At 38.6% G+C, this 25,366-nt stretch overlaps 1 pseudogene; it reads right to left on the bottom strand.

Moving 5' to 3' along the window:
* Positions 1–19,030, bottom strand: part of LOC127423234 (cadherin-related family member 1-like) — a 28,938-nt pseudogene extending 9,908 nt beyond the window's left edge.
* Positions 19,031–25,366: the final 6,336 nt, after the last annotated feature.

Genomic DNA, 25,366 nt, shown 5'->3' on the forward strand with positions numbered 1-25,366 from the left:
CTGAAACGAAGACTTCATAAATAAATCCAAAATATGGAGTACCAACAAACACTGGAGGAGAATCTTGGGTATCCAGCACGTTGATGACGGCTGTCGAAGTCATAATTTGTTATTTCCCACCATATATACCACCACCATCCTGAAATAAGATAAACAGCGCTGATGCTTTTCAAACTTTCTGATTGAAACTTCTGATTGGGCTCCATGTGGAACAAATACTTTAGTCAAGTCATTTTTATTTGTATAGCTCTTTTCACAACGCACATCGTTTCAAAGCAGCTTTACAGGAAATCATACTTTAACTGAAAATGAAACTGTAATATCTATAATGTCTTAGAGTCATCATTGTGTAATTGTAAATTGTGTTTAATAATAAATAATTAAATAATAATTGTATTTATATCCCCAGTGAGCAAGTTGAAGGCGACTGTGGCAAGGAACACAAAACTCCATAAGATGTTGATTAATGGAGAAAAATAACCTTGAGAGAAACCAGACTCACTGTGGGGGCCAGTTCCCCTCTGACTAACATCATGAATATAATGACCAATATTAATTATTTATGTGCAGTGCAGGTCATTTTTAAAATGTAAAATGAGTAAACTAAGTGTTAAGGGCCAATGTTTAAATAAAGATTTTGTAAGAACTGTAAGATTAATGACTAATGTCTTTGAAGTTCATCCTGTATTAAATGACAAATTAAGTTCAGTTAGGAAACTCTGTGGCTCAGGCTGATAGGTCACCCTGGCACACCTTGCTGTGTTAACCATTCAGAACCCCCTTTTCCTCATCAAATGATATATAACCCGCCTACAATTCGTAGCAGTGCAGCTGCAGCAGCATGATAACACAAAGCGTTTCTCAAGCCTCCTGCAGTCATCATTTTCGCTATTTTCTCCTTGTTTTCCCACCTCCATGCCTCATCTCGAGCTTCAGACCCAGAGTGCACCTTTTTCCTAAAAGATCGGGGAGCTGATCGAGTATCGTATGAGATCCTGGAATCCCTATCCACAAACACACTGAAGGAAACGTCATCTTCTGGGCATGCCCAAGCCTACTAGACTGAGTGTTAACATCTCAACGGTGACGCAAATCTACCCATGCTGCCACTAAACGCAACATATAAACTGCAGCTGACGAAGCGATTATGTTATCGAAAGACCTCATAGTTGAGCAAGACAGCATTATTTTATAGCATTATTTTAGAAATTACAATTAGAATCACAGGCAGCTATCACCAGAGCCCTTATAAAGAGAGCCTACTAATTCAGCTAATGCAGCAGTCTACCGTCAACTATGGGCGCTAAGCTGGAGAAGAGATAAAGATCTTTCTTCAGATATGTCATCAAAGAGTATATAAAAGATCTCCAGCATCACCTGCAGGGACCGCAGGGGTCCTTCAGCTGATCTTGATGTCACACCGTTCTTTTGGCAGCGACAAATCCTTAATCTACAGCTGTATGATTTCTTCTGCAGCAGCATACCACCATCATTCGTAGGAGATTTTAGCAGGTAACGAGATCAATTTTATATTCGTTTTTCTAGAAGACAATTCAAGCTTTTATTCGCTCACCTGCCTTTAGACGCATATGAACTTAAGTGACATCCCATTCTTAATCCATAGGGTTTAATATGACGTCGGCCCACCCTTTGCAGCTATAACAGCTTCAACTATTCTGGGAAGGCTTTCCACAAGGTTTAGGAGTGTGTTTATGGGAATTTTTGACCATTCTTCCAGAAGCGCATTTGTGAGGTCAGACACTGATGTTGGACAAGAAGGCCTGGCTCAGAGTCTTCGCTCAAATTCATCCCAAAGGTGCTCTATCGGGTTGAGGTCAGGACTCTCTGCAGGCCAGTCAAGTTCTTCCACACCAAACTCGCTCATCCATGTCTTTATGGACCTTGCTTTGTGCACTGGTGCGCAGTCATGTTGGAACAGGAAGGGGCCATCCCCAAACTGTTCCCACAAAGTTGGGAGCATGGAATTGTCCAAAATCTCTTGGTATGCTGAAGCATTCAGAGTTCCTTTCACTGGAACTAAGGGGCCAAGCCCAGCTCCTGAAAAACAACCCCACACCATAATCCCTCCTCCACCAAACTTCACAGTTGGCACAATGCAGTCAGACAAGTACCGTTCTCCTGGCAAGCGCCAAACCCAGACTCGTCCATCAGATTGCCAGATGGAGAAGCGTGATTCGTCACTCCAGAGAACGCGTCTCCACTGCTCTAGAGTCCAGTGGCGGCGTGCTTTACACCACTGCATCCGACGCTTTGCATTGCACTTGGTGATGTATGGCTTGGATGCAGCTGCTCGGCCATGGAAACCCATTCCATGAAGCTCTCTACGCACTGTTCTTGAGCTAATCTGAAGGCCACATGAACTTTGGAGGTCTGTAGCGATTGACTCTGCAGAAAGTTGCCGACCTCTGCGCACTATGCGCCTCAGCATCCGCTGACCCCGCTCTGTCATTTTACGTGGCCTACCACTTCGTGGCTGAGTTGCTGTCATTCCCAATCGCTTCCACTTTGTTATAATACCACTGACAGTTGACTGTGGAATATTTAGTAGCGACTGGACTTGTTGCACAGATGGCATCCTATCACAGTACCACGCTGGAATTCACTGAGCTCCTGAGAGCGGCCCATTCTTTCACAAATGTTTGTAGAAGCAGTCTGCATGCCTAGGTGCTTCATTTTATATACCTGTGGCCATGGAAGTGATTGGAACACCTGAATTCAATTATTTGGATGGGTGAGCGAATACTTTTGGCAATATAGTGTGTCTTTACATAGCTGTGTTAAGCCTGCTCTGTACCTGCACAAATCAGTTTCAAGCGAACAGAATTGCTTTTAATCATTTGTTTTAAAATGCCTTGGAATAGTCTCTCTACTGTACAAACTCAGCCTCGGTGTAAGTTTTTTACTCTGTTTTGCCTAAATGATGGCAGCTTCAGAGCAGCTTTAAACTGTCATATAAGCATATTTGATTTTATATTTTAAAGCATAATGGTCATCATCAGTTGTTGCAAAGTAATTGATGTATAAATGCATGCATGCCCACTGAATACCATTAATCTGTTTAAAAATTAACCTGAATGTATTTTGATCAGTGGTTCTCCACCCTTTGACTTCAAGGCCCCCCACTGTCAGAGAACATATTCAAAGGCCTTCAATGTAGGGTATTTTATTATTATTAGATATTACCTGTATTTCTACTGTAATTATGACAAAGCCTGTTTTCAAGTTTTAATGAAAGAAACTACTATCGACAATAGATTCAAACTATTAATCATTATAATTTGTACTCCAGAACGTTTAGAACAGTATATTCTTCATTAAAGCAAGTTGTTGAAGGGAGTATTAATTTTAGAATTTTCTGTAAGTTTTATAATTGTATAAAAATTTAAATCATGATAATCTTCCAATCTAAATAATTTTAAAGATCTTGAGGCCCCTGGAAGTGTGCCGAGGTCCCTTAGTGGGTCCTCATCCCCAGTTGAGAACCACTGTTTTAGATGAAGTTTCTATTGCACCTTTTCAGTGTCAGTCTAGAGTCTTCCCTTGCAGAAAACCTTGCTGCTAGGCATCTTCCAGAGAAATACTGTTCGGACTCTCTCACAGTAATATCAGACCGACTATTATGGAAGCTTCCTTCCACAAATGGTTTCAGTCTATCATTAAATCAAAATCAGCAGGCATGCAGTAATTGGACGTAAGGATGTATTTTGCATGCTTGGCATTTTAAACATCCAGTTATGTCATAAGATTCTGTTGATATGATGACTTTATTTGCATGGTCAAATAAATGTCTGTCATTTTAGTTAGGCGTACATTAGATTTGCATAAATCGGTATGTATCATCTAGGCTCACTCACACACAACAGGCATTCTAAGGTTTGAAAGACATAACGCTTGTGTACTGCAGCAACAAATTCATACCAATATAGGGTCGGAGGCTGTATCGCATGATTGCACCTACTATTCAGTATAAGATATTAAATAAAAGAAAATTCCCTCTGTGGTTTACACTTCTTAATTCATAATCAGTGGTGTCCAATCATAATTCATTATGCCTGTCATCTACTCGGTCTGCTGAGTACAACCTGCTGTTCAGGTGCCGCAACTGCAGCATCTTTAGGCCGAGCAATTAAACCTCTCACGACACTGCAAGCAGTGCAAATGTGCTGTCAAGGTGCCACAACTGCAGCATCTACAAAGAAATAAAATAAAAAATCTTCACTTATTTACTTCTCCTGTACTTTAATAAGGATCACCTATTGCCTAATCCAAACTAACACAGTTCTGCCCTCTCTTCACATGTCTCCGGACCTGTGACCCGAACTCTGCCTCCTTTTATGACCCTCTCTTCCTAACGGAAAATGGATAACCTATGACGAGTCATGGTTCACCTGCAGTGAAGCAAATATGTCTACTGAAGGGACTCTGTATGCAGAAGCATACACCAGCACTCTTCAAAGCCAGAGCAAGATCACATCAGCACCCAAGTTACCTTGTCGGCTGTCTAATAGAATGGAATGTTGGATTTCAGCAGCATGTATCTAAGACCAGTTCAGTTTATTCTGAATACTCAAGCAATGTATTTTGGATTCAGTTGATCATACAATTGCTCAGGTGGTTGCTGGGGTATGCTGTTAGTTGTGCTGTGCTTGTCATCGCCTAAACTGTCTAGGGTGTGCCGTCAGCTTGTGCCAGCATCTACGGGTCGACACTGCAACAGCGCAAATGTGCTGACAAAAAATAAAATAAAATAAAAAAATATGAAATGACAAATTAAGTTCAGTTAGGAAACTCTGTGGCACAGGCTGATAGGTCACCCCGGCACACCTTGCTACGTGTTGGCGAGTTGGCATCAGTTCATCCTCTGTAGTCCATCGTAAAAGACTGAAATGTCTGGCTGGCACTGGCTGCAGTTAGTCATCACTAAGCGACACGTAGCAGTGGAGTCCAACACGAAGCAGGAATGGAGCTGGATTGGGCCGGCTCTGGTAACCTCGGGATATGAATCAAAACAAATAGAATAATGTTAGCATAGAAGCCATTCAATTTATTGCAGAGTTATTGATTATGAGAAATGTTTATGATAAATGTTTCTGGTTCCAACAGATCTAACTAAAGCAGCCTAATTGTGAGTTGATGGATGAATGAGGTGTATGTCTGGCTAAATAGATGAGTCTTTAGTCTAGACTTAAACTGAGTGAGTGTGTCTGCATCCTGAACAGTGTTAGGGAGACTATTCCATAGTTTAGGAGCCAAATATGAAAAGGATCTACCACCTTTTGTGGATTTTTATATTCTAGGAACAATTAACAGGCCAGAATTGTATGATCGTAATGAACGTGACTGAATATAGCGTGGTAGAAGGTCACTTAAGTACTGCGGAGCTAGACCATTCAAAGCTTTGTACGTGGTTAACAAAATTTTTAAATGAATACAAAATTTAACAGGTAGCCAATGTAACAATGATAAAATGGGGCTAATATGATCATATTTCTTGGTTCTAGTCAGCACTCTGGTTGCTGCATTTTGAACCAATTGAAGTTTATTTATTGAACTTGCTGGACATCCTCCCAGTAATGCATTACAATAATCTAATCTTGAGGTCATCAGAATCAGAATCAGAATGAGCTTTATTTCCAAGTATGCTTACACATACAAGGAATTTGTCTTGGTGATAGGAGCTTCCAGTGTACAACAATACAAAAACAATACAAAAACAGCAGCAAGACATAGATAATAATAAAAAAATTAAAAAATAATAACTAATTATACACATGCATACAGACATACACACATACACATGGGTAGTGCAAATCTAATACAATCTGTTATGTACAGTGTAAATACAAATCTGTTTTGTACAGTGCAAATGTTTTTTTTTTTCCAAAGGAATGAAATAGCAGAAGAGGTTGGATGTGTTAGATAAATATAAGAAAGACTAAACTGTGTATTGCACATAATTATTGCTCAATGGGGCAATTTAACTGTTCATGAGATGGATAGACTGAGGGGAAAAACTATTCCTGTGCCTGACGGTTCTGGTGCTCAGAGTTCGGAAGCATCGGCCAGAAGGCAACAGTTCAAAAAGGTAGTGGGCAGGGTGAGTGGAGTCCAGAGTGATTTTTCCAGCCTTTTTCCTCACTCTGGAAGTGTATAGTTCTTGAAGGGGGGGGGGCAACCAATAATCCTCTCAGCAGTCGGAACTGTCCTTTGTAGTCTTCTGATGTCTGATTTCGTAGCTGAACCAAATCAGACAGTTATTGAAGTGCAGAGGACAGACTCAATGACTGCTGAGTAGAACTGTATCAGCAGCACCTGTGGCAGGTTGAATTTCCTCAGCTGGCGAAGGAAGTACAACCTCTGCTGGGCCTTTTTAACAATGGCATCAATGTGTGTCTCCCACTTCAGGTCCTGTGAGATGGTAGTGCCCAGGAACCTGAATGACTCCACTGCTGCCACAGTGCTGTTTAGAATGGTAAGGGGGATCAGTGTTGGGGTGTTCCTCCTAAAGTCCACTATCATCTCCACCGTTTTGAGCATGTTCAGCTCAAGGTTGTTTTGACTGCACCAGACAGCCAGCTGTTTAACCTCCCTTCTGTATGCAGACTCATCATCATCTCTGATGAGGCCGATGACAGTGGTGTCATCTGCAAGCTTCAGGAGCTTGACAGAGGGGTCCTTGGCGATGCAGTCATTGGTGTATAGGGAGAAGAGTAGTGGGGAGAGCACACATCCCTGGGGGGCATCAGTGCTGATTGTACAGGTGCTGGAAGTGAGTTTCCCCTGTCTCACAAGCTGCTGCCTGTCCATCAGAAAGCTGGTAATCCACTGACAGATAGACATGGGAACAGAGAGTTGGTGTAATTTATTCTGGATTATAGCTGGGATGATGGTGTTGATAGCTGAACTGAAGTCCACAAAAAGGATCCTTGCATATGTCCCTGGTCTGTCCAGATGTTGCAGGATATGATGCAATCCCATGTTGACTGCATCATCCACAGACCTGTATGCTTGATAAGCAAATTGAAATGAACGGATGAATTCGTTTTTTGCCATCAGCAACAGAGAGCATGTGTCGTAACTTAGCAATATTACTGAGGTGGAAGAATGCTGTTCTACAAACATTGGAAATTTGATTTTCAAAGGTCAGATTGGTATCAACTATAACACGTAAGCTCTTCGCTGTAGAGGACGATGTATCAGTACATCCATCGAGAGTTAAATTATACTTTAGCAGTTTACTTTTTGAGGTTTTTTTTTAAATAATTTTTAATAAATTTTAATAATATATATATTTTTTTTAATAATTTAAAAAAATATATTGGTCCAATTTTGGTCCAATAATTAGTACCTCTGTTTTGTTGGAATTGAGTAGAAGAAAATTTCTGGCCATACAATCTTTGATTTCATTGATACACTCTGCTAATTTGGAGAATTGTGAAATTTCATCAGGTTTAGAAGAAATATAAAGTTGTGTATCATCGGCATAACAGTGGAAACTTTTTCCATGATTCCTGATAATATCTCCCAGGGGAAGCATATACAAGGAGAAAAGCAGAGGCCCTAAAACTGATCCCTGTGGCACTCCATACATTACCTTTGTTTGGTTTGACAATTCCTCGTTTACACAGACAAAGTGGTAGTGGTCTGATAAATCGTACCTAAACCATGCTAATGCAAGTCCACAAATGCCAACATAATTCTCCAACCTATTCAAGAGAATGTTGTGATCTATGGTGTCGAAGGCAGCACTAAGATCTAAAAGCACTAGAAGAGAAATGCAGCAGTGATCAGATGATAAGAGCAAGTCATTTGTGACTCTGATAAGTGCAGTCTCTGTACAGTGATGGGGTCTAAATCCTGACTGAAATTTTTCATATATACTATTTCTCTGTAGAAATGAACATATTTGTGAGGACACTACATTTTCTAGTATTTTCAACATAAATGGGAGATTTGAAATTGGTTTATAATTAGCCAATCCTCCAGGATCAAGTTGTGGCTTCTTAATAAGCAGTTTGATAACTGCCATTTTTAAGTTTCTTGGGACATGTCCTAAGGATAGTGAGGAGTTAATAATATTAAGAAGAGGTTCTGAGATTACAGGGAATACCTCTTTTAAGAGCTTAGTTGGTATTGGATCTAACATACATGTTGTGGCTTTAGATGTTTTGATAGGTTTTGTTAGCTCTTCATGACCTATGACAGCAAAGTATTGAAGTTGCTCATGAGGAAAATTATGAGACACTGTTTTCTGAGGTGCTGTGACAGACAATTGCATAATTCCATTTTTATTTCTGATTATTTCAATTTTATCAGTAATGAAATTCATGAAGTCATTACTATTGTGCTGCAACGGAATATCTGGTTCAGTTGATGCTTTATTCCTAACCAATTTTGCCACAGTACTGGATAAACACTTAGGATTGTTGTGGTTATGTTCTATGAGTTTGCTGAAATATGCTGACCTGGCAGCTTTTAGTGCTTGTTTGTAGCTACAGACACTATCCCTCCATGCACAGCGAAATACCTGTAATTTTGTATTTTTCCACTTGCGCTCCATTTTCCGAGCTGCTCTCTTTAGAGCATGAGTGTGATCGTTGTACCTTGGGGGGGGGGTACACTATCAAGAGTGCTAGAGAAGACTGTATTTATATTTTCTGTTATTACATCAAGTTCTTCTAGACATTTTGGCTTACTTGGTATATGCGATAAATCTGGAAGATTATTAGTGAAGCTATCTTTAGTAGTTGAAATAATAGTTCTACCTGACTGATAGCGTGGCATTAGCTGACTGCAGCAAACAAGAGATGAGGTAATGATCTGAGATGTCATCGCTCTGCGGTAGAATTTCTGTAGTATCAACATCAACTCCATTTGACAGAATTAAATCTAGCGTATGATTATGGCGATGAGTTGGTCCTGTCACATTCTGTCTGACTCCAAGAGAATTGATAATATTAATAAATGCTAATCCCAATGTGCCATTTTAATTATCTATGTGAATGTTGAAGTCACCAACAATTAAAGCTCTATCTACAGTAACTATTAGATGTGATGGAAGAAATTGCAAATTCACCAAGGAAATAAGAATAAGGCCCAGGTGATCTATATACTGTAGCAAGGGCAAAAGATGACAGAGATTTTTTTATTTGTATCTGACGGTGCATTATTAGTTCAAAAGACTTAAACTTATATCCTGTCCTCTGAGTAACACCAAAAACTTCACTGTAAATTGTAGCAACACCTCCTCCTCGACCCTTCAGATGAGGCTCATGTTTATAACAATAACCTGGGGGAGTAGATTCATTTAAACTAATATATTCATCCGGTTTAAGCCAGGTTTCAGTCAAACAGAGCGCATCCAAACTATGATCTGTAATAATTTCATTTACAATTAGTGCTTTGGTTGAAAGAGATCTAATGTTTAGTAGCCCAACCTTTAAATTATGCTTATCTTCAATTTCTTTGTTGTTGTTATTTTCAAGTTTGACCATAATCATATTTTTTCTAAATGATTTAGTGACAGTTTTGTGTTTGGTAGTTCGGGGAACAGACACAGTCTCTATATGATATCTAGGTGATACAGTCTCTATGTGTTGTAGTTTATGTGACCTTCGTGACATCTCAAGGCAGCTAGCAAACGTTCGGATTAACCAGTTTGTCTGCTTCCTGACCTGGGCCCCAGTTAGTCAGATAATATCATTATTAAGACTATGAGCCAAATTACTAGAGAGGAGAGCGGCACCTTCCCTGGAGGGATGGAGTCCGTCTCTCTATAGCAGGTCAGGTCTTCCCCAAAAACTCTTCCAATTGTTTATGAATCCTATGCTATTCTCAGGACACCACTCAGACATACAGCCATTCAGTGACACTAATCTACTATAAACCACAATGAGCAGGGAGGGGACCAGAGCATATTACAGTGTCTGACATAATTTTTGCAAGTTCACACAAGTTTTGTATTAGTTTTATATTTTAATATTATCTGTAGTGATCTCCGATTGGCGAAGCCGAACATCGTTAGTGCCTTCATGAATAACAATTTTAGAAAATCATTAGCCAGCACTTGTAAATTTGATCTGATATCAGACGCTCTGGCACCGGAAATGCATTTAACAATAGTGGCTGGAGTCTCTATTTCCATGTTCCTTACAATAGAATCACGAATTATTAGGGCTCTTTCAACATGATTCTCAGTGGGAGCGTTTCTGAGTGGGGAGAATCGATTGGAAATCCTATCAGGAACGGGAGAGTGGTGTCGCTTTGCTGAACGAGTATGCTGCCGAGACGTCACCCAAATGCCCTGCTGTGGGGGCTCTATAGCCAGAACCAAAGTGTGTGTGTTGCTCGCAGTTCTACCCGCATCCGAAACAGTATCTACCGGCTTCTCTTTCTCACTGACCTCCACTAGCGTTTGGATGCGGGTCTCTAACTCGTTAAACTTCTCCGTCAGCCTGGCTAATTCCTTACATTTATCACATGTGAATCCCTCACTGCTGACGGAAGAAGCTATAGTAAACATGTGGCATGCAATGCTTGAGGCAATAACATGAGCACATGCCATGACTTACCGCAATTGTCTGTTTGTTGTTGTTGTGGTTGTGGTTCTTGAGGGTTTGAGATTGATGTGAATCCCTCATGTAATGATTTGCTGTTGTTGTGGTGGTTCCTGATCGATTGATGCAATAATCCATGTAAACACAGAAGAGATAACGAATGCACACAGTCGAGATTCGAGATGTAGATGAGCGTCTTTTTTAATGAAAGAATTTTACGAAGACATGTCTGTTAAAGACTGAAAAATTACAAAAATCTTTAGTTTGGAAATGAGAAAATATTTAACATTTACAGTACAGCTGATGTCTGTATTTTTTTCAAAGTTAAAATTCTTTCATCTATCCCATCTAAATGTGCAGAGACAACTATAAGTAAGCCATTCATATGCTAATTTAACCAAAACTATAAACATTGTGACTTTCAAAACTTCAGGCCGACGCAACAATACTGACTCAACCAATGGCGTGATTTTGGGGTGGGACTATATGTTAGAACATCCAATGGAAGCCGGGGGAGATTTCTGGAATCTGTTTAAAAACAGAGATTACTTTTGCAATTCTGTTTGGTGACACTTCTGCTTTAATCTCTACATTTTCACAATAACTTTTGAATTTCAAGTAAACAAACCTGTCATGTATTCCCTGTTTTTGCTTAGACTTTTATTTTGAAATTCTTGTTTAGCTCCTCGTTCCTGTTAGTTTGATCCTGATTGTCGTCCCCCCAGGTGTTCCTCGTTCCCTTGTTTGCCCCTGTGTATTTAAGCCCTTGTTTTCTCTGTTTTCTTTGTCAGTCTTCACATGTATTGTCATGTTCTGGATCTGGTTCCCTGTGTTTTTTTTTTTTTTTTTTTTTTCTTCTCATTTTATTCTGAGTTACCTTGTTCACCTTTTGTTTACATTAAAAGCTGCATTTAGATCCTCCATCCTTGCCACAAAACCACTGATATTCATTGTACTCTATTTCACCCTGGGTCACCCTGCCCACTGACATTCATCTGTAAGTCTATTTACTGGCCTGTGTGATTTAAGACTCTCTAACTCTTGAATCCTAACCCTCATTTTAATTCAAACTCTGTATTGAAGTCTCATCTCAGACTATCATAAAGGATTTTCATACTTTTGAGTTTGTCACTCACCTTTGCAACTACAGTGACAAAATGATTCCTGGAGAGTTCATAATCCAGCAATTCACCCGGTTTAATGTGCCGAACTCCACTGTGACCATCGATGGTGAACATAGTGTTGAGAGTAGACTGTAAATGAAATAACACTTGATTCTCATGACTAACACATTTTGGCTGCAAACAACAATACATTTTGCTCAAAACCAACACTACACATCTCAAACTTATTAAACATTGATTAGAAAATGGTGAGATTTATTTGAAACAATAAGATCATGACTGCAATGAATCAGATTTTCAGAGCAACTTCTCTGAATTTAATGAATTGTTTAGATCTGAATTCAACACCCTGGTGTCATTAAACATGCTGAGGTTTTGACTGGAGCTGTTAAGGGTTAACTAACTAACTAACTAACTGAGAACTGTGTGTTCACTGAGTTCAGGTTGTGATGATTATTGGTTTGTTCATTTAAATATTTCTGCGGTGTAACAAATTCATTTTCAACTTTACAAATATCCTGTAGATGCTTTGGTTTAAAAACAACAACAACAACAACATTATTTTACATGATGTCTCACTGCTGTCACTGCTTTACATGTCAATTTCACAGATTCCTCCCTCATTTTCAGAAGGACCTCAAATGCCTTGTGAATGTAACGGTGACACATGCGACATGCAGCCATATGCAGAGGTAAGCCAGACTAAGCCCTCAATACCTGTATAAATGTAATTAAAATGTAATCCAGTAGCTGCACATTTACTGATGGTTCTTTAGTGTGTCGGTCTGTTTGACGAGCTGAAGTCATTTATTTGTGCTTCAGAGTCGCTGCATCAACACAGCGTGAACTTCAGCCGAGTAAATGTTCATGTTAGAGAATAACAAAATCCTCTGTTATAAACCCAAACTGAAAAAAGAGCAAAAAACTGTGAGCGCTGACACTGCAGGAAGTTGTCATGTCTCACCTGCAGGAAGAATGTGACACTTCCTCCCGAGCTGAGGTCTCGATCAACAGCCTGAACTCTGAAGATGTTGCTGCCTGACGCCGCGTCCTTCAACACAAATCACTTCAACATTCTGTTTATGGCTCAAACATTCTTATTATTCATATTTAATATGGCAATATCTGTCTATTTCCAAACTGCATTTTCATTCTTACTTCAGGGACATCCACGATGAATGGGAAATTTAAAAACTGTGGCTTTTCATCATTAGCATCTGTGATAAACACTCAAACTTTTTCCAACACCTGAAGAAATTAGATTTAACCAGACAAATTGCACATACGTGTGATAATAAGTTAAAAGAACTAGTCAGAAACAAAACATTTCAAAAACATTTTTAACTCAACTGTTGTTGTTGTTGATGTTTTGAAACACATTATACATAATATATTATAATAATAATATTTTTTATTTCTTTAGCGCCGCTTCACAATGCAAATGAATACAGCAAAAGAAAGAGCTAACCCTACACAACAGAACAACAAAGGTATAACAAAAAAGATTATTGAGAATAACAGGAGAGAGACAAACAACATAAACATTTCAGTAACATTGAGTAAACAGAAGTATGGAGACTTGATATTTCACAAAGATACTGGAAAGAGAATTCTGTATGGACTTTATTCACAGAAGTACAAGAGACTGAAGGACAGAGTCTTAAGTCTTTTCAACATGTTGTACTGTTGTTTAAAGTGTTTTGGATCATTCCACTAATCAAACATTGAAAAAAAGAAATATCTTTCCACTAAATTTCAGTAGACAATAAACTCCATAAAGTTGTGTAAAATGAGATGTGATCTGGGAGCTTCATACAGTGCTTGCCATTGAAGAGATGATACATTTATCCCTCACATTCTCACTTTTATTCACATCAAAAATCAAAGATGGCACTACTGTGAATAAAGTCTCTGAGCACTGAAGACCTGTGAGTCTTCTGAACGAGTCTTTTGAACTCTTGTGATTTGTCTTGAGAAGACCTGAGCGGTGGAGCAGGAGTGTTTGAATGAATCAAATCAACTAAATATTGAGGTACAAGTGACCATACAGAGCTTTAAATGTGGTGAGTAGATAAGCAACCGGTCACTGGAGTATGAGAGAAATATCAGCAATATCTAAATGTTTTGCATTTTGAAAGTGCATTTATAACAATTTGACTTGAGAAAATGTGAATCAATGCAATTATTGCTTGAGGAACAGTGTCATGATGGAACAGCTGATTGACCTCTTTGCTTCAGAGAGAGCTGAATTTGCAGGATCTGAGAAATCATAATTTGTTTTATTAAATGCTGCCAGGAGTCACCACAGAATAAGTTTTATATCTCACGTAATAAGGGCTTATAAACGTTTCATCTTAATGTGCATTCTGACTTATGCAAAACTAGAAAATCCACCTCATCCAAGCGCATAAACTTTTAAGCAATTTTTGAGATTTTCTGCGCATATCAAGCATTTCCATTCAGGTTTTCTTAAGAGCACATTTAAAATCTGGGCAAAAATAGTTGGATGGAAACCCATTATGTGATGACCATGGGACTTCAAAAATTATAGTTTATACAAATCAATTGTCAAAGGCTAGAAGTACTATTTCTTAAAGCTGTAGTGTACAATTTCTGTGCCACTGAACAAAATTGCAAAATTTTCTGAACACGCCATTGATTGATCAGACAGATAGTCCCGCCCAAACCAATGCCATTGGTTGAGTAATATTATTGTCTCTCTTGAGACAAGTCGCTCAAAACAAAGAGGAATATTTATAGTGCCACAGAGACACAGTGTTTAGAGTTTTTAAGGGATTGAACCTACAAATGGTTCACTTATATTTGTCTCTGCATGTTAGGCTGGAATAGGAGAAATTAGTTTAACACCAAAAAAGTAACACACTTCAGGTTTAAAAGAAAAGTATGTAATTTCTGCACCACTAATGATTTTAAACGAAACTGCAAAAATAATGACTATTTTAACAGAGGTTTCCAAAATCTTCCATTGGTCAGGAAACCCCTCTGGGTCAGAGCCATTCAGTGTGTACACATGACTTCCTGTGGAAGAATAAAGTGAGTAAATCACAATTAGACCAAATGATCTCAAACACAGTATACCGTAGATGTGTGTATGTATCATCTGAAATTATCTTATTTCTAAACTTCAAATCCCTGTTAATGATATTTGCATTGATCAGGTGAATAATTATTTGTTATAAAAAATGAAAGATAATTCTTGCACAAGACAAAAGCAGATTCATCGAGATCAAAGTTCTTCTGTGCTCAGCTCATTATGACACATTTAATCAGTTTTCTGTGAACACTTCAGCATATTTTTTTGTTTATTATTCTTCAAAAGTCCTTATTTGACCAAATATTTTCATAGTGTTTATTCAGAATTCACAGTTGAGGTGAGTGTGAATACTAAGCGACAGGCGTGTCTTCTGCAACATTGAATAAAGCCATGTTTCCATTGTTACTGCCAGCTCCATTATCATAGAAATACAAACAAATACAAATCTCTAACTTAGGTTCAAATAACAGAAATGTTCTTCAAACATTTTCAACATAATGCATCAACAGGTTTATAACATATTCAAAAAATAAAATAAAATCACAATAATCATATAGACCAGAGCAAACAGCCTCAGAAAATTAACAAGCCAATTAAAAATTAGTTTGATTTAAAAAAAATGTTTTACTTATTTGTACTGTTTTATCAAATGACAAATAACCCATTAACACATTTATAAAGTACAGCTCTGTTCTCTTTCAATCACACACTCAGTGTTTCAATTGTACTTACAGGATTACTGAAACAATCACAATTGTGAAGCTGATTAGACAAAGACTAACTTACATTAACCAGTAACCAGTACACACACAGAGTGAGAAGAGGAGAAAGATGAAAATCTGTTCTTTCCGTTTATTTTTCATCCTGCAGAAAGAATGTAAACAGACCGGAGGGTCGAAACGACACAGCAGCACCTTTCTGTCTGAAGACATCTTTAAACGAGTCTGAGCAGCTTCAGTAATCCTCACGATACACCGCCACACTAACACACGTCACTTCAGCTCAATCAAATGTGTCTTCTGAGAGACTGTATTATATTTATTCAAGGCAAACACATCAACAGGAGCTCAGTGTCAGATCGAGAAGTGAGCATGAAGTGAGAAACACTGACAGCTTTTGTCCTAAACTTTATTCTAAACGCCTGCTTCTTCTACAGATTAGACAACTATGAAGTCAAAAATGATCATTCACATTGCAAATATACATATAGACAACCCCAATTCTGAAAAAGTTGGGACAGTATGAAAAATGCTAATAAAAACAAAAAGATTTGTAAATTATATTCATACTGTGCTATATTGAAAGCTCTACAACTACACATTATATGATGTTTAACCTGTGAATTCTTTTTTTTTTTAATGTACAGTAATTTCAAATCAGATGCTTGCAACCCACTCCTAAAAAGTTGACACAGGGGCAATTTAAGACTAATAAACAATTTGATGAGTTAAAATAACAAGGCGATGTAAAACAGGAGAGGTTAAACAGGTGAGGCAATCGTGTCATAGTATATAAGGAGTCTCCAAAATCAGCCTAGTCCTTCAAGAGCAAGGATCATTTGAGACTTGTCAATTTGCCAACAGATGCTTCAGCAAATAATCCATCACTTTGAGAATAATGTTCCCCAAAGACAAACTGGAATTGCACAATATAGTTAACAGATTCAAGGAATCTGGTCAAATCTCAGTGAAGGGCAAGACGAAAACCACTTCTGAATGTGCGTGATCTCTGATCCCTCAGATGTCACTGTCTTAAAAAACATCCTTCATCTGTAATGGATATCATGAACATGGGCTTGGGATTACTTTAGTAAACCTTTGTTAGTCAACACCATTCTCCCGAACAGATGAGGTTAAGAGTTAATGTTCTATTGAGATTTAAATCAACAAAACGGACCTCCCAACTCTAAACTTTTTTTTTTTTTATCCCCTTTCCTCCCAATTTGGAACGCCAAATTCCCACTACTTAGTAGGTCCTCGTGATGACGCGGTTACTCTCCTCAATCCGGGTGGTGGAGGACAAGTCTCAGTTGCCTCCGCTTCTGAGACCGTCAATCCGTGCATCTTATCACGTGACTCGTTGTGCATGACACCGCGGAGACTCACAGCATGTGGAGGCTCATGCTACTCTCCACGATCCACGCACAACTTACCACACGCCCCATTGAGAGCGAGAACCACTAATCACGACCATGAGGAGGTTACCCCATGTGACTCTACCCTCCCTAGCAACCGGGCCAATTTGGTTGCTTAGGAGACCTGGCTGGAGTCACTCAGCACACCCTGGATTCAAACTCATGACTTCAGGTATGATAGTCAGCGTCAATACTCGCTGAGATACCCAGACCCAACATTACACTTTAAACTTAAACCTAATTGATAGTGTCATAAAGAGCAAATGTGAGATGAAAAACACAACCACGTCATTTTGTGGCATCAGTTGAACTACCGCACAATAGATCACACTTAAACAAGCTTGTAAATGTAGTTTATTATGTAATGCAAACATTAAAATGAGTCATGTGCTATAGTACAAGTGTTTATATGTCATAAGACAGCATTGTGTGAGGAAAGTAAGTGTTTATGAACTGATAATCTGCCGTTTTACTAATGATTAGAGTGAAAGAGGATAAAAGTCGTTGTTTTAGTGCCTCTAATGTTCATTTCACCAGGATATTGCCATGTTACGCACAACAGGCCACATAAAATCATTATACAAAAATGTAGTTATTGTAACATGATTCTATGACCAGGTTGTGAATGCCACTGGGGGAGAAATATGACAGTCATCAGAGACAGTAAAAAGGTGATTTAACAAACCAATCAAATTTAACATCGTCTTCTCTCACAATCTTCTCTCTTGATTTCATTCTAGCTTGGAAAAAAGTTACTTTTTAATTTTTAGATACTTAAGTATCTAACTCAAGTATGTTTTTGGCTAGATACTTGGACTTTTAATTGAGTACAAATTTCTCTCAGTATCCATACTTTTCAGATTAAAAATAAACAGTGTAAACTTATTTTTAAAAACACTTTACTGTACTACTAATGACGTTAGGGTTACATAACCCTAAAATATTATAAATGTTAAGGAAACACATTATTTTAAATAAATATTATGGTCACAACACATTACTTTTTTAAGGGTCAAGAATAGATTAACTTTAAACTAATTTGAATGAAAGTTTTAATTAACAGTGTTGAGTACAAAACTGTTCAAATATTAATATATATATATATATATATATATATATATTTAAAATAGCCCTTAATAAATCCTAATCCGTCATTGACAAATATCCAAACTCTTGCTTGTATCTGGAAATAGGAGTGAGACTTCAGCAGATTCACTCCAAAACTTCTGTAGCTTCTGAGGCAAATATAAATGAAATGTGTCTGAAAGCATCGTTGTATACTGACGTCAGCTCCTGTAAGAGTAAAGCACATCTCTCATTGATCTGTTTTAAGGGAATGTGCCGTGCTGTGGCCGTTTGCGTTAGTGACACGTCATATTTCGACACAAGAATAATAAATTGTGTTTTGTGTGTGTACATGAGAAATGACATTCACAAGAAGACAACACGAGTCCTTTCATCATCTTAGAAACAGAGTGAGAGAATCAGATCACATCATTATTAATACGTTCAAATGTTCTTAGTGTTAGGGTTAGTATCCTGATGATTACCACCAAACTAACCTACAGATATCACAGGAGAATTCACAACACTATTAATGACTTATTACTGAAACCTTTTAAAGTGTAGCCAAACAATCCAAGCACTATTGGGACTTTAGTGTCATGCTGGAGAGTTTAGTGTTTCGTTCAGGTCCTAAACTGCACTTATCAAGTTTAATTCCTCAAATCCTCCAGGATCTGCACTATTTTGTGAGGGGTTATGCTTATACATTTTCTTCTCTGCATGCAGTTTTATCACTATGTTTGTGTTATTGAAGCAGTAGATTCTGTTATTTGTGTACAGATAAAGCTGTATATTCTTGTGAAATCCTGTGTTTCTATCCACTGTAGATATTGAACACACTACAGAACATAAATGTAACTGCACCTATTTTCACTACTTAAACTGCACAATTAATTGAACTTGTGTATATTAAAACACAAGACATAACCAGTGCTACTTACAGTTTTACTGTCTCCAGAATCTCAGGAATCTTCCAGTGCAGGTACAGGGAAAGCTTTGAAACTTTCTTTGGAATAATCTGGATTTCTGCATCAATGAGCCATAAAGCTTGCACTGCATTCAGAATCTCAGGCATTTCACTTGCTGCTAATCAGTTAATGACTTAAACAACATATGAACGGAAACTGGTCTCAGAACAGTTTGAAAGGCACCTTATTTTCATCCTACCTCCTTGTACACCCTCAGAAGGCAGCGTTCTTAGCTTTCGGACGCAGCCTTGATCTGAACTTCATTGCATTGGTTCATTGGTTGAGTTCAAGTGTTTTTGACAGAGAGGATTGTGGCGTTTTCTGTCTTTTAAATCTGATTACATACTAACATATAAATAAAGTGGCATGTCTTTATTGCCTTTTTTAGATGAAAATCTTATCAGATTTTACTGCTGATTTGAAATATGTTCTTTGATCATAGTCTTGACCAGCCATTTTGAGACTAGGATCTTTCCTCATTCAAGTAGATAGGAGCTGCACTGGCATGACTGGAAATATCCTCCCGAGAGCTTTCCAAAGATGACCGACAGTGGACTGACTTGCTAGAAAGACTTTGATGGCAGCTGGCAGCAAAATATTTCAGCTCCTGCTGTAACTTAAATTTTTACCAGAGAATGTATGTTTTTATGACTCAAACACTACTTTAATGATTGGAAACTAAACTAAGAACAAAAGAGGCAGAATATTTTTGAGGATGTCTAAGAAACTTAAAGATCACATTAAAAAATTACATATAACCAAAGTCTTTCTAGCAAGTCAGTCCACTGTCGGCCATCTTTGGAATGCTCTCTGGTTCAAGTTGGGTTGTTTCTATTCTAGAGGACTGTTCAGATTGTTTGTTGACCACATGAAACCACTGACAATCACATTGTGGAACATCCAGGGCATTAACTTATCCAGTTTTGGATGTAAAACCAAAACCCTGGATTTTAAGAAAAGTGTATCAAACATAGACATAATAATATTACAGGAAACATGGCGCAGAACTGATGAGGTCACTCTTTGTCCCCCGGAATATCGTGAAATATCTTTAACGTCCCGAAAACATGAACAAATTACAAGTAGGAGAGATTCAGGGGGCACAATCATTTGGCACAAATGAGAAATTGATAAATATATCCAACTAGTCAAAAAAAAAGAATCCCATATCTGACTCAAAATCAATAAACAGCTTAATCAAACAACAAAAGCTCTATTATTATGTGCTCTTTACATTCCTCCCTCTGAATCTCCTTACTATATTGAAGACATTCCCAGGCCCAGGGAAGTGTGCTGGTGAGGATCTAAATGCAAGAACGGGATCCCTACCCGAGTACACCACAGACAGAGGGAATAACTATATATTCAGACAGAGCTTTCCATAAAACAACATACATTTCACAAGGATTAACTCCAATCCCCAAATAAATAAAAACGGGAAGCTTCTAATTCAGCTTTGCCGAAGCCTCATGGCCGTTTCACACATAATGCGTATGCAGTGCACATGCAGTACATATTTTTTCAGTGCCCATGTTAACAGGTTAGAGCATTCAGACCGCATGTGGGTGCAGCATGGCAATGCGTTGCAGGAGCGGTGCAGAAGCAGCAGTGCAGCAATCGTTTCCGCACAAGTCTATTTTTGTTGTGCTGCATGCGCTGAATTAAAGTGATAGCGCATTGTTTATGGTCAAAATGAACATGGATTGACACGGAAATGTAGTAATATCACCATAAATGCATATACTTAAAGTCTACTGTGTTTCACAGTCACCATATGACTTTCAGCACCGAGTAAAGCAAAGAAAACCAAAACACACTATTACCAGGAGTTGCAAAAATAACAAATGCGATCAGAAGTATATCTTAAAAACAATTTCATGTGAAATACACTACACATTATGTTATATGGTGTGTGGGGGAGAGGGACACTCGCATCTCAGCAGAAAGCAACAATCACGTGACAGGCTGATGGTCGGAGAACTACACCTTAAATCACATTTGGAAAAACAAGGCAACATAATGGAAGACACTCGTCTCATCGTGCAGGTAGAAAAACACAAACTTCTTTATGACCCACAGGATTTCTTGTACAAAGATTTGAGTGCAAATGAAAAGGCATGGGAGGCAGTTTCCTCGGCTGTTGGTGTGGATGGTAAGTTTTAATTTAAAATGTTTGTGACACTACCTTTTCACATAAGAAAAGAACCATGTTTAAATTTATTGCCACTTGCTTGAGCAACTTAATATATAAATCTATACAGAAGTAATGAATGGAATATTACATTGTTTATATTTATTGTTTAAACGTGAAAATATCTATCAAAGATTTTATTACTGTACTGTGTTGCTCTAAACTTTATTCAAAGTCCTGTCACCATCCACCTTCATGTTCTTTTCTGAATGTGTGTTTTTACACCACACACAATTTCCTGTTGGCTGTTTCTACATTAAACAATTTCGATTTTTCAATGTTTTAATTCAGTTTTCAAGAAATGTGACAACAAGTGATTCAATATTGGCATTTTTATGTTTATTCACTTTGTGAAAAAAAAAAAATTAACATCAGTTGTAAAGTTTACAAAGAAGCAAAGGTATTTACTATTTACAAAGTCCTGTAGATTCAACACTGTATTATTAACACAGCCTCGGAGAAGGTTGATAATAAGCCCTAGACCAGTGGTTCCCAACCCTGTTCCTTGAGGCCCCCCAACAGTGCACACTTTGTATATCTCCCTTTTCTGACACACCCAATTCAGGTTTTAGAGTCTCCACTAACGAGCTGATGCGTTGAATCAGGTGAGTTTGATTGGGGAGATATCTAAAATGTGTAGTGTTGGGGGGCCTCCAGGAACAGGGTTGGGAACCACTGCCCTAGACCATCTGGTCTTGCCAGGAGACTCGGCCTTCAATGGAGCTGAAAAATGTGCAAAGCCTCTCACGCAGATCATTGGCTTCTCTGCATCCCTTATTTTCACCCATGTTTCTCACATGTTCCCCTCTTTCTTCCACCTCATCCAGCCACCTTTGGTTCTTTGATGGATTTAGGAGGTAACTGTGCAGGATGCGTGCTGCAGTGACCACAGAGTCAGCATTTTTAGGCTTCACATTCATCCTTGTATGGAGTACTCTCCATCTGGATGATAGAATGCCAACTCCACAACCATCCTTGCCCGAGACAGTCTATAACTGAAAATTCGTCTCCATTGTGGAATTTGGTTCCCAGGAAATGGCCTCATCATATACGTCTTTTGGGGAAATGTAGCATCTCCCACCATGGTGTATGGCATTGGACCTTGCGCACCTGACCCTGGCAAAGGGCAGTCTGCAGGCACAGACAACTTTTAGCCTCCATTGCTCTTCCAGTTGCTGAACCGCTATACACTCCTCCATCACTTGTTCTTCTAAAGTCACCCACTTGAACAAATGTGAATCTATAGTCAGCATCTACCAGTGTTAGGAGAACAATGGAGAATGTCCTCTTTTAATTAAAACACAAGCTCCCAGAATGTGCAGGTGACATTATGGTGACGTATTTGCCATCAATTGCACCTAGGCAATTTGGAAAATTCAGTTGTTCCCAAAATTTTGAGGTAATATCTCTCCACATTTCCTCAGTTGGTTTAGGGAACTGCAATGCCATCATTTGCCTCTCGATGGCTCTGCAGGTCATGTGGACAGATTCAGCCACGGTGCTTATCCCTAGCCGATACTGGAAGGTTAGGCTTGTGAAGCTCTCCCCTGTTCCAAAGAATCTGTGTAAGAAAGAAAAAAAAAGTTTGCTATAAAATGTAATATATAATTTTATATATATATACATATTTATATATATAAAAATGTCAGTGAGTGAATGCAAGTGGAGATGGAGACTACAAAGAGATACTTTTTTAAGGAAAAAAAATGCCTAGTGGTTCTGAAGGTCAAATATCTTCAACCCCCACACCACCTCCGGCACCTCCACTCCTCCATTATCAGCACAAATAGCTGACACCCCCGCCCCACATCCCAGAGTGCAGGCACTAATGAGTGAAGGTCGACAGAGACAGAAAAGGAGGAGAGTCACATCACCAAGTAGAGCAGAGTAACAGCTTCTGGATATTATTACCCAACCCACAACTGCAGCTCCACCACAAATGCCCAGACTGGAGGATGAAATGTACTATTTTGCTCTCAATTTAGTTCCTAAATTTAACAGGCTTCATCATAGGAACCAGACTATGGCACAAATTCATATCCTCAGCTTCCTTACAGACCTGGAGTTAGAGGGTGAAAATCAACAACATCAAGCCACACAAGCCCGCCCTGTCTACTCACGTACCCAGCACCCACAAACAACGGGATTTCAGGCATTCCACCCCACCCGTTCCTGGCATGAATGCCAGACCCATCGTCCCCAAGATGTGACACCTCCCCAACAACATCCTACCAACAGCATGGATCAGAACGGGATTCCTCTCCTGTTTACCACTGATTTCCATAGTTTTATATAGTTCTATAACATAAAATTATTTAAAATTATTTATTTATTGTTAATTATTACTCATTTTGCCATTTTGTAATTTTTGTTCCTTTATGTTGTAAATAGTTCAGTAGTTTAATGTTATTCTGAAGGTTTGAAGTTTTATTTCTATTAGTTTTATCACCTTCATCTAAAACTTTTATGTGGTATATAGTTCAATCATGTATGCATGACTCAGTTGTAATTTTTGTGTATTGTACTTAATAAATACTTGTTTAAAATTTTAATTGCAAAACACCATTTTTTTTATTTATTTATTTTTTTTATTTTTTTTACAGTTTCAAACTAGGACTAAAAACTTATTTAAAAAAATGCAGTCTTTCCAAGCAGACATACAGCTATCTATTTTATCATTTATTGCAACACGTGTATTTTATCTGGCATTTTTAAAGAAAATATATAACTCAACTTGTCCTTACCTCAGTGCAACAGGAAGTCTCTGCTTGGGTTCAATGGACACCTGGTAAGTTGTTGTTTGCCTTGTGAGGTCGGCTCCAACCAGAGAAAAACATGATCCATCTGCTCTGCACTCATCTTGAAGTACTTCAGGTACCGGTCACGGTCAAGGCAAAGTTCTGAGACAAGATGGTAATATGCACCAAATTCTCTCCTGCAATGGTTGACTGAGTGAACTCAAAGTCTGCATCTCATCCTTCTCCATAACCTTCTTAGCAACAGATACAGCGTGATAGCCTTTCGTCTGTCAACAACTCGCACTAGACGCAAAACAAAGAGAATCACAATACTGATAAAGCCTTTTCAGTAACTTAAACAACGTTTGCATTTAAAATCAAAATAATGGCGAACTACTTACCCATTGTTGTATTTGTGGTATACAGAAGCTACAGGTTCAGTTGCACACTGCAGACACATCTTATGTGAATGCACAATCAAGCGCATGCTGCTTCCACTCCGCCTAAGCACCGCATCTGCACTGCTTACGCATTGCTACGCATCTAGTGTAAAACGGGCATCAGTCTGTACCTCGTCAATGGCAGGGTGAGAGGGGATTCTCTTGGAAGATGCACCTACAGTTAATTTTGCTCACCAGTTGATTACATGATCACAGATTTAGATCTATTCTCTTTCAAAGCATTCATGGTCAAACCAATAACACCCCTATCTGATCATAGCCAAATTACAAAAAAATATTAACATGCATCCACAACCCAGTAAGCTGTATAACATTAAACAGCATTACAGATGGGTCCAAAGCAACACTGAAAAATACCTGACAGCAACTGGCCACCCCAAAGTATGTTCACTCGTAGATAACCTTATAGAAACCATTTATCCTCACAATGGAGATGGCGTAAAGCTGGCTGTAGAAAATATAAATTAAATTTGATTATTTGGCAACAATATCTATCCTTAAAACTACTAAGAAAATTCATAAGCAAAAACAAAAGAATGAAAAATGATTTGATTCGGACTGTAAAATGATGAGGAAAAATTTAAGACAACTCACAAACTCCAATTCATTATTGTGAAAAACTTAAAAAGTATAAAATTGGGGGGCCTGGGTAGCTCAGTGGTAAAAGACGCTGGCTACCACACTTGGAGTTCGCTAGTTCAAATCCCAGGGTGTGCTGAGTGACTCCAGCCAGGGAGGGTAGAGTCACATGGGGTAACTTCCTCGTGGTCGCTATAATGTGGTTCATTATCAGTGGGGTGCGTGGTGAGTTGAGCGTGATTGCAGCGGTGGATGGCATGAAGCCTCCACACGCACTATGTCTCTGTGGCAATGTGCTCAACAAGCCACGTGATAAGATGTGCAGGTTGACGGTCTCGGACGCGGAGGCAACTGGGATTCATCCTCCGCCACCTGGACTGAGGCAAATCCCTACACAACCACAAGGACTCAAAAAGCACATTGGGAATTGGGCATTCCAAATTGGGAGAAAAAGAAATGAAAGTATAAAATTAC

This window comes from Myxocyprinus asiaticus, chromosome 32, assembly GCF_019703515.2.
Source record: "Myxocyprinus asiaticus isolate MX2 ecotype Aquarium Trade chromosome 32, UBuf_Myxa_2, whole genome shotgun sequence".
Classification (NCBI taxonomy): Eukaryota; Metazoa; Chordata; class Actinopteri; order Cypriniformes; family Catostomidae; genus Myxocyprinus; species Myxocyprinus asiaticus.